An 11042-nucleotide genomic window follows, 5' to 3' on the forward strand; every position below is an offset into this window, starting at 1 on the left:
AATACTGGTTAGGTATATTGTAGAGTGTCCCTCAAATTGGGTTTGTCTAATGTTTTCTTCATGATTAGACTGGGGTTATGGGTTTTCAGGAAGAATGCTGCAGAGGTGAAGTGCCCTTCTCATCACATCAGACCGGGGGCGCGGGTAGCCGCACGACAGCGTTGTTCGCGTGAGCCTCGGTCACTGGGTTAAGGCAGTGTTGGTCAGGTTTCTCCACTGTAAAGTTACTTTTCCCCCTTGCCTACCCTTTTCTGTGTAAGCTGCTAAGTCCAGCCCACACTTATGTGGGAAGGAGGGTCTAGGCCCCCCGCCTCATGTCGGGGAGAATATTTACTTCACATTATTTGGAATTCTTCTCTAAGGAAGACTTGTCACTTCTCCCCGTTTGTTAATTCAGTCGTGTATTGTGTGTGTGTGTGTGTGTGTGTGTTTAAATTTCAAGTAGGCTCCACACCCAGTGTGGGGCTTGAACTCATGACCCACAGATAAAGAGTCCCAGGCTCTACCGACTGAGCCAGCCAGGCACCCCACAGACTTGTGTATTTTCTTTTCTACTTTGAGTTAAAATCTGTATTAGTCGGGTTCTCCAGAGAAGCGGAACCGATAGGATGGAGATATATGTGTGTATATATGTCTCTGTCTGTATATCATGGTATGTGCGGCTGGCTAGTCCAAAAGCTGCAGGGGCGCCTGGAGGTCTAGGGAAGAGTTGATGTTGCAGTTCGACTCAGAAGGCAGTGTGCCAGCAGAATTTCCTCATAGAGGGAGGTCAGTCTTTACAAAAAATTAAGGCCTTCAACTGACTGGATGAGGCCCATTCACATTCTGGAGGGTAATCCGCTTTACTCAAAGTTTACTGATGTAGAGCTCCTGGGTGTCTCAGTCAGTTGAGAGTCTGCCTTCGGCTCAGGTTGTGGTCCAAGGGTCCTGGGATCGAGTCCCAGTCGGGCTCCCTGCTCAGTGGGGACCTGCTTTTCCCTCTCCCTCTGCTGCTCCTCCCTGTTTGTGCCTTCTCTCTCTCTCTGTCAGATAAATAAATAAAATCTTGAAAAAAAAAGTTTACTGATTTAAATTGTGATCTTGTCTGAAAACTCCCTTCACAAAGATACCTGGAATAATGTTTGATCACATATCTGGGGGTATCGTGGCCTGGCCAAGTTGACACATAAAATGAACTTGTTTCTTTTTTCTTTCTTTCTTTCTTTTTTTTTTTTTTTTTAAAGATTTTATTTATTTATTTGACAGAGAGAGACAGCCAGCGAGAGAGCAGACACAAACAGGGGGAGTGGGAGAGGGAGAAGCAGGCTCCCCACTGAGCAGGGAGCCTGATGAAGGACTGGATCCCAGGACCCTTGGATCACGCCCTGAGCCGAACGCAGACGCTTAATGACTGAGCCACTCAGGCGCCCCAGTGAACTTGTTTCTTATGTGATCTGTTTTGTTCTCACATTGTTCCAGCATTGGTCATTGAGAGTTCTCTCACGTTGCACTTATCTTTTTAATTTTTGAGCACTTCCTTTCTGATGACTCTAGAATGTATCAGACCTGTCTTGTATTTTCTCTAGCCCAGCCCAAGAATCAGCTGTTTTTCCAAGAATGTGAAATGTGGTACCTAGAAACCAAGGTCTGGGCGTTGGAAGTGCTTGTTGCTGCTGGAGGAGGTGGGCCCTCTGTGCACAGAAGCTCACCTGGCCATGTGTGTATCTGCTGCATTTCTGTAGTCCGTCTGGAGCTCTGTCGGGCCACACCTCACTTCCTCCTGGTGTTTCCGACTCAGTACCAGGGTGTCCCTTCTGGCCTTCCCTTCTTGTGTTTCTGTAACTCCCCTCTCTGACGCTGAGAAATGCAGCCCCCACCACTTACTTGAAAGCAGTTCCAGAATTGCTAACTCTGCCGTTGTGGGAAACAGGTTCACAACTCGAGTACAGGGCGCATGCACAGTTCTTGTCCTTATCTTTTCAGTTGAGAGTGAGAACATTGACTTGCGGTGTTATTTAGGTCGCTGCGTTCCCTGCCACTCCGCAGTGAGGTTCTGTCGTGCATTTGGGGTACAGTTAGAGTCACTTGTCATAGTCTTCACTCCATCCTTGTTGGTTTTTGAAATTGATTTTGCATACATCACAGTTCATTCTTTGAGATCGACATTTCCATGGGTTTGACAAGTACATGAAGTCACATATCCACCACTGCAGGACCCTAGGACTGGTTGTATTACCCAAAATTTCCCCATATGTCCCCACTGCAGTCGGTCACTCCCTGCTCCACTGAGCTTGGCAAACGCTGATCTGTTTTCTGTCCCAATAGTTTTGCCTTTTTCAGAATATCATATGCAGCTTTTAGGGTCTGGCTTTTCACTTAGCAGTGTGCATTTAAAAGTCGTCCACGTCGTTGCATGAATCAGTAGCCTACTCCTTTTTACCCCCGAGTTGCGTTCCCTTGTCACCCTTCCACTGTGTACGTTCCTTGGGACCACGGTTTGCCTGTCCAGTCCCACGTGGAAGGGTATCTCGGTGTTTCCAGTTTTTAGTGACTAGGAATGAAGCTGCTGTAAACATTTGTGTACACGTTTTTGTGTGAACGTAAATTTTCAGTTCACTTGGGTAAATACCAAGGAGTATGATTGCTGATTGTATGGTAAGAGACTATGTTTAACTTGATAAGAAACTGCCAAATTGTCCTCTAAAGTCGCTATATCCCACATTTTATTTTTATTTATTTATTTATTTATTTATTTATTTATTTATTTATTTTAAAGATTTTATTTATTTATGTGACAGAGAGACAGCCAGCGAGAGAGGGAACACAGCAGGGGGAGTGGGAGAGGAAGAAGCAGGCTCATAGCAGAGGAGCCCGATGTGGGACTCGATCCCGGTACGCCGGGATCACGCCCTGAGCTGAAGGCAGACGCTTTAACGACTGCGCTACCCAGGCGCCCCATCACATTTTATTTTAAACACGTACCATCTTAATGCTTTGTTCTTAATCTTGATTTTTCACCTAATACAGTGTAGCTTTTTTTTTTTTTTTTTTTTTTGAGAGGGAGACAGTTTGGGGGAGAGGGAGAGAGGGAATCTTTTTTTAAAAGATTGATTTATTTTAGAGAGAGAGCGCACTTGTGTGGGAGAACGTGTGGTGGGGGAGGGGGAGGGCAGAAGGGGAGAGAATCCCAAGCAAACTCTGTGCCCAGGTCTCGAGCCCATGACCCTGAGATCATGACTGGAGCCGAAATCAGGAGTCGGGCACTTAACCAGCTGAGCCACCCAGGCGCCCCTAGTGTAGCTATCTTTATGTATTTGCACATAGAGAACTTATATTGTTCTGTGAAACCCACACAGTATTCCACTGTATGGTTGAAACATAATTCACTTTTTATTAAAACAATTCTTTAAATTATGAAAGTGTTGCACATTCATGACAAAAAATGTAAGTTCTACCGAACAGAATAGAATGAAAATTGTCTCTCGTTCACTCCTCCTTTCTCTGTCTCCAGAAGGGAATTTAGAGTTCATGTGCGTGGTTACCACTATAATTTATATGAAAGATGAAGATTTAATGTAGTAACACTCCTTCCCTAATTCTTACTATCTGTTTGTAGCTCTTCTGCTGATTGTCTTTATTACTGTTAATGATTTGTCAGCCTTACATACGAGTCCCTGCTATGAAAGATAAATCAGCTCACTTACCTTCAGTAATTTTTCTTCTTCCTACAGATTTTGTTAATTATATTATTTTTATATTGTCAGGGTTTATAACATTTGTATTCTGTTTTATAACTGAAATCGTCTTCTGGGCTTATCTAGTCTCAAAAAAGGAAAATCAGGAAGTAGCATTTATATGATTATGTTAATGTATTCACCGTAATACCAAATAATGTTTTTGAATCTAAAAAGGGAGGTATAAACTCTCATCAGTGAACCTTAATTAGAGGAGAATTTGTAAGTCCCCAGTCTTCTTTCCTTCTGCTTCGACTCATTTGTTTGGCCTACTCAGCCCCCATTTCTTTCCTGGCTCATGCTGTACTCATTATAGTATTTCTTACTTTTTTAAAATTTATTTTTTATTTTTTAGAGAGGGAGAGAGGCGTTGGGGGGGGGGGCGTCTCAGGGAGAGCATCTTAAGCTGGCTACACCCCAGTGCAGAGCCTGACGCGGGGCTTGATCTCACAACCCTGAGATCATGACCTGAACTGAAATTGAGTTGGACACTCAACCGACTGAGCCACCCAGGCGCCCCTCGTATTTCTAAATTTTATAAAGAGTGCGTGGGTGGCAAATTGTAAGTCCTCGCATATTGGAAGATGCCTTTATTTTGTCCTAACATTTGATTGACAAGTTTTCTGGGAATTCTGGCTTCAACATCTTTTTCCCACAGAACTGGGCCGTCATTGCTCCATTGTCTGTGGTGTCCAGAACGCCTCGTGAGCACACGGTGAGTGAAGAGGGACTCACGTCAGCCCAATGTTTGTTCTCTGGAGATACTGTTGTTACGTTCTAAAGAGTTTTCTCGGGGCTCCTGGGTGGCTCAGTCATTAAGCGTCTGCCTTCGGCTCAGGGCATGATCCCAGGGTCCTGGGATCGAGCCCCACATCGGGCTCCTCCGCTATGAGCCTGCTTCTTCCTCTCCCACTCCCCCTGCTTGTGTTCCCTCTCTCGCTGTCAAATAAATAAATCTTTTAAAAAATAGTTTTCTTTATACTGAGAGTTATAAAATTTTACCCATGTGTGTGTCTTAAGTATAGCATTTTTCATTCCTTGTTTTAGACTCTCAGTGGCTCTGTTGGGTTGTGGGCTTAGGTCTGTCTTTCGCTCAGAAACGTCCTCCTTTTGCTCTTTTGTCATCTTCTGCGTTCTCCAGCAGAACCCATTCTTTGGAACTTCTAGTCAGGTGTTGGAGCTCCTTAATTTCTTTTCTTTGCCTCTTTATTTTCATATTGTCCATTTTCTATCTTTTGTTAATATATTTTGGAGATTTTCTCTACTTTTCCCCCAGGTTAGTGACTTGGTTTTGCCATTTATTTTGGTCACTTAATTTTTCGCTTGGCAATTGTATTTCTGATTTCCAAGAACTTCTCCCCCCCCCCCCCAAGCTTATTCTTTAAACAGATTTATTGAGGTTTAATTTGCGTCCCGTTAACCCTCCTCGGTGTAGGTATATAATTCTGCGCTTGCAGTACAGAGTTGCAGATCGTCACCGTGTCATGTCCGAGTGTTTCTGCCACCACAGAAAGAAACTTGTGCCTGTGAGTGGTCCCCTTCCCAGCCCCCGTCCGCTGCCGATTGACTTTTTGTCCCCGTGGACTTGCCTTTCTGGACGTTTTGTGTAAACGAGAGAGTACAGTATGTGTTCTCTAGTGTGTACTTCACGGTTGGTCTGTGCTGTAGCATATTACATCTGTTGTTCGAGCATCATTTGCTGAAAGCACTATCCTTTTGCTCTGAATTATCTTCGAACTTTTTTTTTTTTTAAGATTTTATTTATTTATTTGACCGAGATAGAGACAGCCAGCGAGAGAGGGAACACAGCAGGGGGAGTGGGAGAGGAAGAAGCAGACTCCCAGCGGAGGGACCTGATGTGGGATTCGATCCCGGAACGCCGGGATCACGCCCTGAGCCGAAGGCAGACGCTTAACAACTGAGCCAGCGAGGCGCCCCTATCTTTGAACTTTTGTGGAAAATCTGTTGACTGACCTATTGTGCAGATCTCTTTGGAGACTCTGTATTCTGTTACGTTGGTCTTTATGCCTGTCCTTCAGCCACTGTCATAGTTTCTTGAATATTCTTGAAATTATGTGGTGGAAGCCTTCTAACTTTTTTTTACTTTTTAAGGATTGTTTTGGCGTGTTGAGGTCTTTTCAAGTCAGTTCGGTGGTTTCCACAAAAAAGCCTGCTGTGGTTTTGAGTGGAATTACGGTGAACATCTAGATTAGTTTGTGGCGAGTTAACATCTTAACAGTTTGAGTTTTCCATCCTGTGAACGTGGCATAGCTGTCCATTTATTTAGGTCTTTCTACATTTTAGAAAAGTTTGTCGTTTTCTGTGTGTAGATCTTACACCTGCTTTATTTAATGTATCCATCAGTATTTCATGTTTTTTTTTTAATGTTGCTGTAAGTTAAATCATCTAAAATTTTATTTTCCAATTATTCATTGCTTATATATAAAAATAAAACGGGCGCCTGGGTGGCTCAGTTGGTTAAGTGTCCGACTCTTGATTTAGGCTCAGGTCATGATCTTAGGGGGTTCTGAGATCAAGCCCCACGTCAGGCTCTGTGCTGGGTGTGGCACCTACTTAAGATTCTCTCCCCTTCCCTCTTCCGTGTGGTGTCCCCCCACCCAGGCTCTCTTTCTCTCTCTCAAAAAAAAATAGGTTTTTGTATTTTGACCTTGTGTTGTGCAGCCTTGCTAAATGGAGTTAGCTTTCTTATGTTTTCTGTAGAGGTTTCTTGAGCTTTTTTATGTTTTCTGTAGAGGTTTCTTGATATACAGTGGTCTGCAGGTCAGCATGGTTTTACTTCTTCGATTTGTGTGCCTTCTATTTCTTTCTTCCTTTCTTTCTTCCTTTCTTTCTTTCTTTCTTTCTTTCTTTCTTTCTTTCTTTCTTTTCCTTCCTTCCTTCCTTCCTTCCTTCCTTCCTTAATTTATTTGAGAGAGAGAGCATGAGCCAGGAGGAGAGGCAGAAGCAGACTCTCTTCTGAGCAGGGAGCCCGATGCGGTACTGGATTCCAGGACTCTGGGATCATGACCCGAGCCGCAGGCAGACCCTTAACTGACTGAGCCACCCAGCCACCCCTATTTTCTCATTACACTGGCTGTGATCTGCAGTACAGTGTTGCAGGTACAGGTAACGTGGTGATTCCTCCTTGATTTCACCTTTCTGAATCTGGATAGCAGTTGCTGTACTCTGTTCTTGAGCTCTTAGCTCCAGGGCTGGGGGTGGGTCAGTTCTGTATTTCTCTGATGGTCTTCCTGGAGGTACTTTCTCATTCTTAGCCCTTCTGGTAATTTTGTAAGTGCCCAATTCCTCATTGGATTCCTTCTCCTTACAATACCTAATCTATTTCCTGTTTTCTGCCTTGAACTTTGACTGATAACACTTTAATTTACCATTGGGATCATTCTTAGGGCCCATAGGAGACTGTTTCTTTATGGGTCAAGTAATAATTAACATTGGAGTAGAAAAAATGAATGTGTTCTGGCCAGTGTCCTTTTTAGTGGCTCCTCCATGATCTGATACCACTTTTGAGTGAACTACATGGAAGCATTTTCTCTATAGAGAATGGGAAGACAGCCTTATGATGAAGATAGATGATCTAAGAGTGGTTTAAATAAATAACAGTGGTTCTGCCATTTAATTATAAGCTGTTTCTTTCAGTCCCTGGGTGCACTTCTTGCCAAAAGTTTAATTTGGAGAGTACAGCATAAAGTAACTGCTCAAAGTCAGGCATTCTCTGAATGCTTTATTATTTATTTTGAAGTGTTCAGGGTGGCATTTGGATTGAGCTGCCTTGACCATGTTCTCAGCTAGGTACCTGAGCCATATTATGTGAGCTAGAAGTTTGCTCATTTGTGTATCAGAAGGGAGATTATAAAATTTCTAAGGCAGATACAGTTTTCACCAGAGGTAGTCTTGTTCTTCAGGTAAATGTTTGAATGCTGACTTTAAATGCAGTTGACCATTGTACAATGTGGGGGTTAGGGGTGCCCACTCCCTGCACAGTTGAAAGTCTCTGTGTGACTTTTGACTCCCGCAAAACTTAACTAGTAATAGCCTGTTGTTAACTGGAAGCCTTACCAATAATGTAAACAGTCAATTAACACATATTTTATATGTTGTATGTATTACATACTGAATCCTGACAGCAGAGTGCGCTAAAGAAAATCATAAGAGAAAATACATTTACAGAACTGTATTTCTCCACGTCTCCAAAAAAACTTTCCAAATATATTTATTGAAGAAAATCCACCTGTAAGTGGACCTGTGCAGTTCAAACCCGTGTTGTTTAAGGTTTAGCAGTGCTGTCGGGCTTGGGAGACCCTGGAGAAATTGCGTCTTGTAGGAAGTATGTCTGCTGAGCAGGGAAGATAGTCACATTTGTAATTGCCATAAAATGCGAAGATCACACAGCAGGAGGGGTTGGGGAGAACATCACATGGGAGTGATAGCTAAGGGAAGACTGAAGAATGATTGATAGGAATTAGCCAGACCTTTGAAGACGGTCAGGACAAGTGAGAAGCCTGATGAGTCTGGTGATGGCTGGTTTCCCAGAATAGAATGTTAGTTCAGCTTTGAACTAGAAGAGGTCCTGAGTGGTTGGGGGCGATGGTGGCAGTCTGGGAAGAGTGTTAAGCCTTTGTAAGTGACCACTGAGAGGAGTCTGCTCTCCACTGGGGTTCCTCTCCGTTGTCCCCGTGGAGTAGAAGTAACTGCACTCTAGGTACTGAGGCGGTGCGCACAGAGACCGGCTGCTGCCAGTCAGCTCTGCCTGCACTGACCGGAGGCTCTGCGGTCCACCCCTGCTTCTGGAGGTCTTGATGGACACTGTAGTCTGGAAGCCCTTGAAATTGTATTCAAAACGGTGCATTTGGTGAAGGGAAGAGAGGGTCTGTCCCTTTAATTAGATTCCCATGGGGTTTTGGAACCCCCTACCTGCTGATGTCCTCTAACTGCCCCTGACTCCTGGCGTTCCCTTAAGTGCCGCTTCAGACTACAGAAAGCTGCACACCTACCTACATAGAGGGGTCTTGACTGATTTGTACTTTGGATGCCATCACTGCCATCTCCCACCTGGGGAGGTGTGCTGTCAGCAGGAGCCCAGTGACACTTATTTGGGTATTATGAAGATGTTGCATTACACCGTCCTTTTTAAGGGGACCTTCAGGAGTAAATTCATTCTTTTTGCTAGCAATGCAAATAACTATTTAATCATTAAAATAATTTTTTTAACCTTAGTGGTACTTAATTGTGGCTGTCTGATCATATTTCCTTTTTTTTTAAATCAAGATTTTATTTGACAGAGAGTGCAAGTGCATGCACACCCAAGCAGGGGGAGCGGCAGGGAGAGAGAGAGGGAGAAGCAGGCTCCTGGCAGAGCAGGGAGCCCAATGTGGGGCTCGATCCCAGGACCCCTGCATCATGACCTGAGTCGAAGGCAGATGCTTAGCAGACTAAGCCACCCAAGCCCTCCCCCCTTTTTAAGAGATTTTATTTATTTATTTGAGAGAGAGAGAGAGAGGAGCACGGGGAGTCATGCATTTTTTTAAAAAATATTAGAGAAAGAGAGCACGAGGGAGGGGAAGGGCAGAGGCAGAGGGAGAAGACTCCCCACTGAGCAGGGAGCCCAATGTGGGGCTCGATCTCAGGACCCTGGGATCGTGACCTGAGCCGAAGGCGGACACTTGATGGACTAAGCCATCCAGGCGCCCCCGTCATATGCATTTTAAATGGAATTTTATAATGTCCATTGTTTCTGATTCTGTTAAATGTCTTTCATGGATTCTCTTTTTCTCATCTGTTTCTAATTTATTTTGTATTTTGTGTATCTCTATAAAGCATATTCTACTTGGGGGGCAGGATAAGATATTTAAAAACAAACCCCTCTGTGTTCAGATATTTCCTCTTTTGTTACATATTCCTTTTCCTATGTAACACATACTTTTTACTTGGGACTGTTCTTTCCTTTTTCCCATCTCTGTTTAGTAAAATAAGCTCACCCTTTATAAAAGGTAAAGGACCAGTAGTTTAAATGTTTTTGCTGCTTGGACGTCTTCTCCAGCACCCTCATCCTTGCGAAATAGTTTTTCAAGGCCGTTGGCACTGAGAATATGTCTAGATTAGGGCCTGACATATTTTTAGTGAACTTTTACCTTCCCTACTCAGTATTTTCTTTATCCTTAAGGCGTTTATCATTTTGTACTTGGCTATGATTTTTATGTAGGTGTTTGCCCTTGCCCCTTCGTGTGATGTTAACTGGTCAGGCCAAAATAGTATCCTGTTTTGTAATTCCCATTCCCATCCTTTCCCTCCTCAGTCATGTAGAGTCTTTGTAGTGATTCTGCACTTGGCACAATGGTTCCTCGTAGCCAGTGGAAGACTAGATGTGTGTTCAGTTGAACAGTTAAAACAGTAGTGGTGGTGGATTGGCCCATCACTCGTCATGATGGACATTCTGCTGGTTTGCCTCAGGGTTCCTGAACTTGATTGATCAAATTTCAAAAAATAGTCACTTGAAGACATTATTGTATGTACTAAGTTTGTAGGAATCACAGAGATTGAATAACCGTTAGGTTAGTCGATAAAATCAGGATTTAGAAAGTTTTCTATAGTTGGGCAGAAAATTTGCTAAAATAGTAGATAGTAGTTATTTGTCTTTAAAAAAAAATTGCCAGTATGAGGTCAGGGAGACCTAACTTTGCAGTAGGCAGCTTGTGGGAAGGAGACTGTATTGATCACATTTATGTTAGAACGGGCTCTGTTATGTTGTGGTTAAACACACACACACACACACACCCATCCACCCCCAGAAAGTCCCCGTGGCTTAAAATACAAGGGTTTATTTCTCATCGGCTCAGGTTGACAGAGGTCTCTGCTCTCTGAGGTTCTCGCTGATACTGCAGCTACCATCTCAGATGTTGCCAGAGAGAGGTACTGGTGCTTAGAGGCTCTGTGCAACCAGCCGGTACAAGGTCTAGCCAGAAGTCATCGGCTCCGTCTAGTCCCACGGTGCCTCCCCAGCCACAAGGGGGCAAGGAAAGTCCTCTTACCTCTGTGCCCATGACGGTTCCGTCCTGTTCCTAGCCACCGCGCACCTACCTCTGTGCCCATGACGGCTCCGTCCTGTTCCTAGCCACCGCGCAGTCCTTGCCGGACATGTACTGGGCACTCAGTAAATCTGTGTTAGTCGCTGCTAAGTTAAATCTCCATAAGGGTTGTTAGAAAGGGATTTCCTTGCAGATGATGTTAGAACTAGGCAATCTTTTTTTTTTTTTTTTTAAAGAGAGGGAGAGGCGGGGGAGGGGGCAGAAGGAGAGGGAGAGGGAGTTTTTT

General features: G+C 44.0%; 1 protein-coding gene across 1 annotated transcript in view; it reads left to right on the top strand.

Moving 5' to 3' along the window:
• The window catches only part of UBE2G1 (ubiquitin conjugating enzyme E2 G1), a 100084-nt gene that overhangs the window by 14755 nt on the left and 74287 nt on the right, over positions 1-11042 (top strand). The gene's annotated exons all lie outside the window — the stretch shown is intronic.

The sequence above is a fragment of the Ursus arctos genome, unplaced genomic scaffold (genome assembly GCF_023065955.2).
Source record: "Ursus arctos isolate Adak ecotype North America unplaced genomic scaffold, UrsArc2.0 scaffold_14, whole genome shotgun sequence".
NCBI lineage: Eukaryota > Metazoa > Chordata > Mammalia > Carnivora > Ursidae > Ursus > Ursus arctos.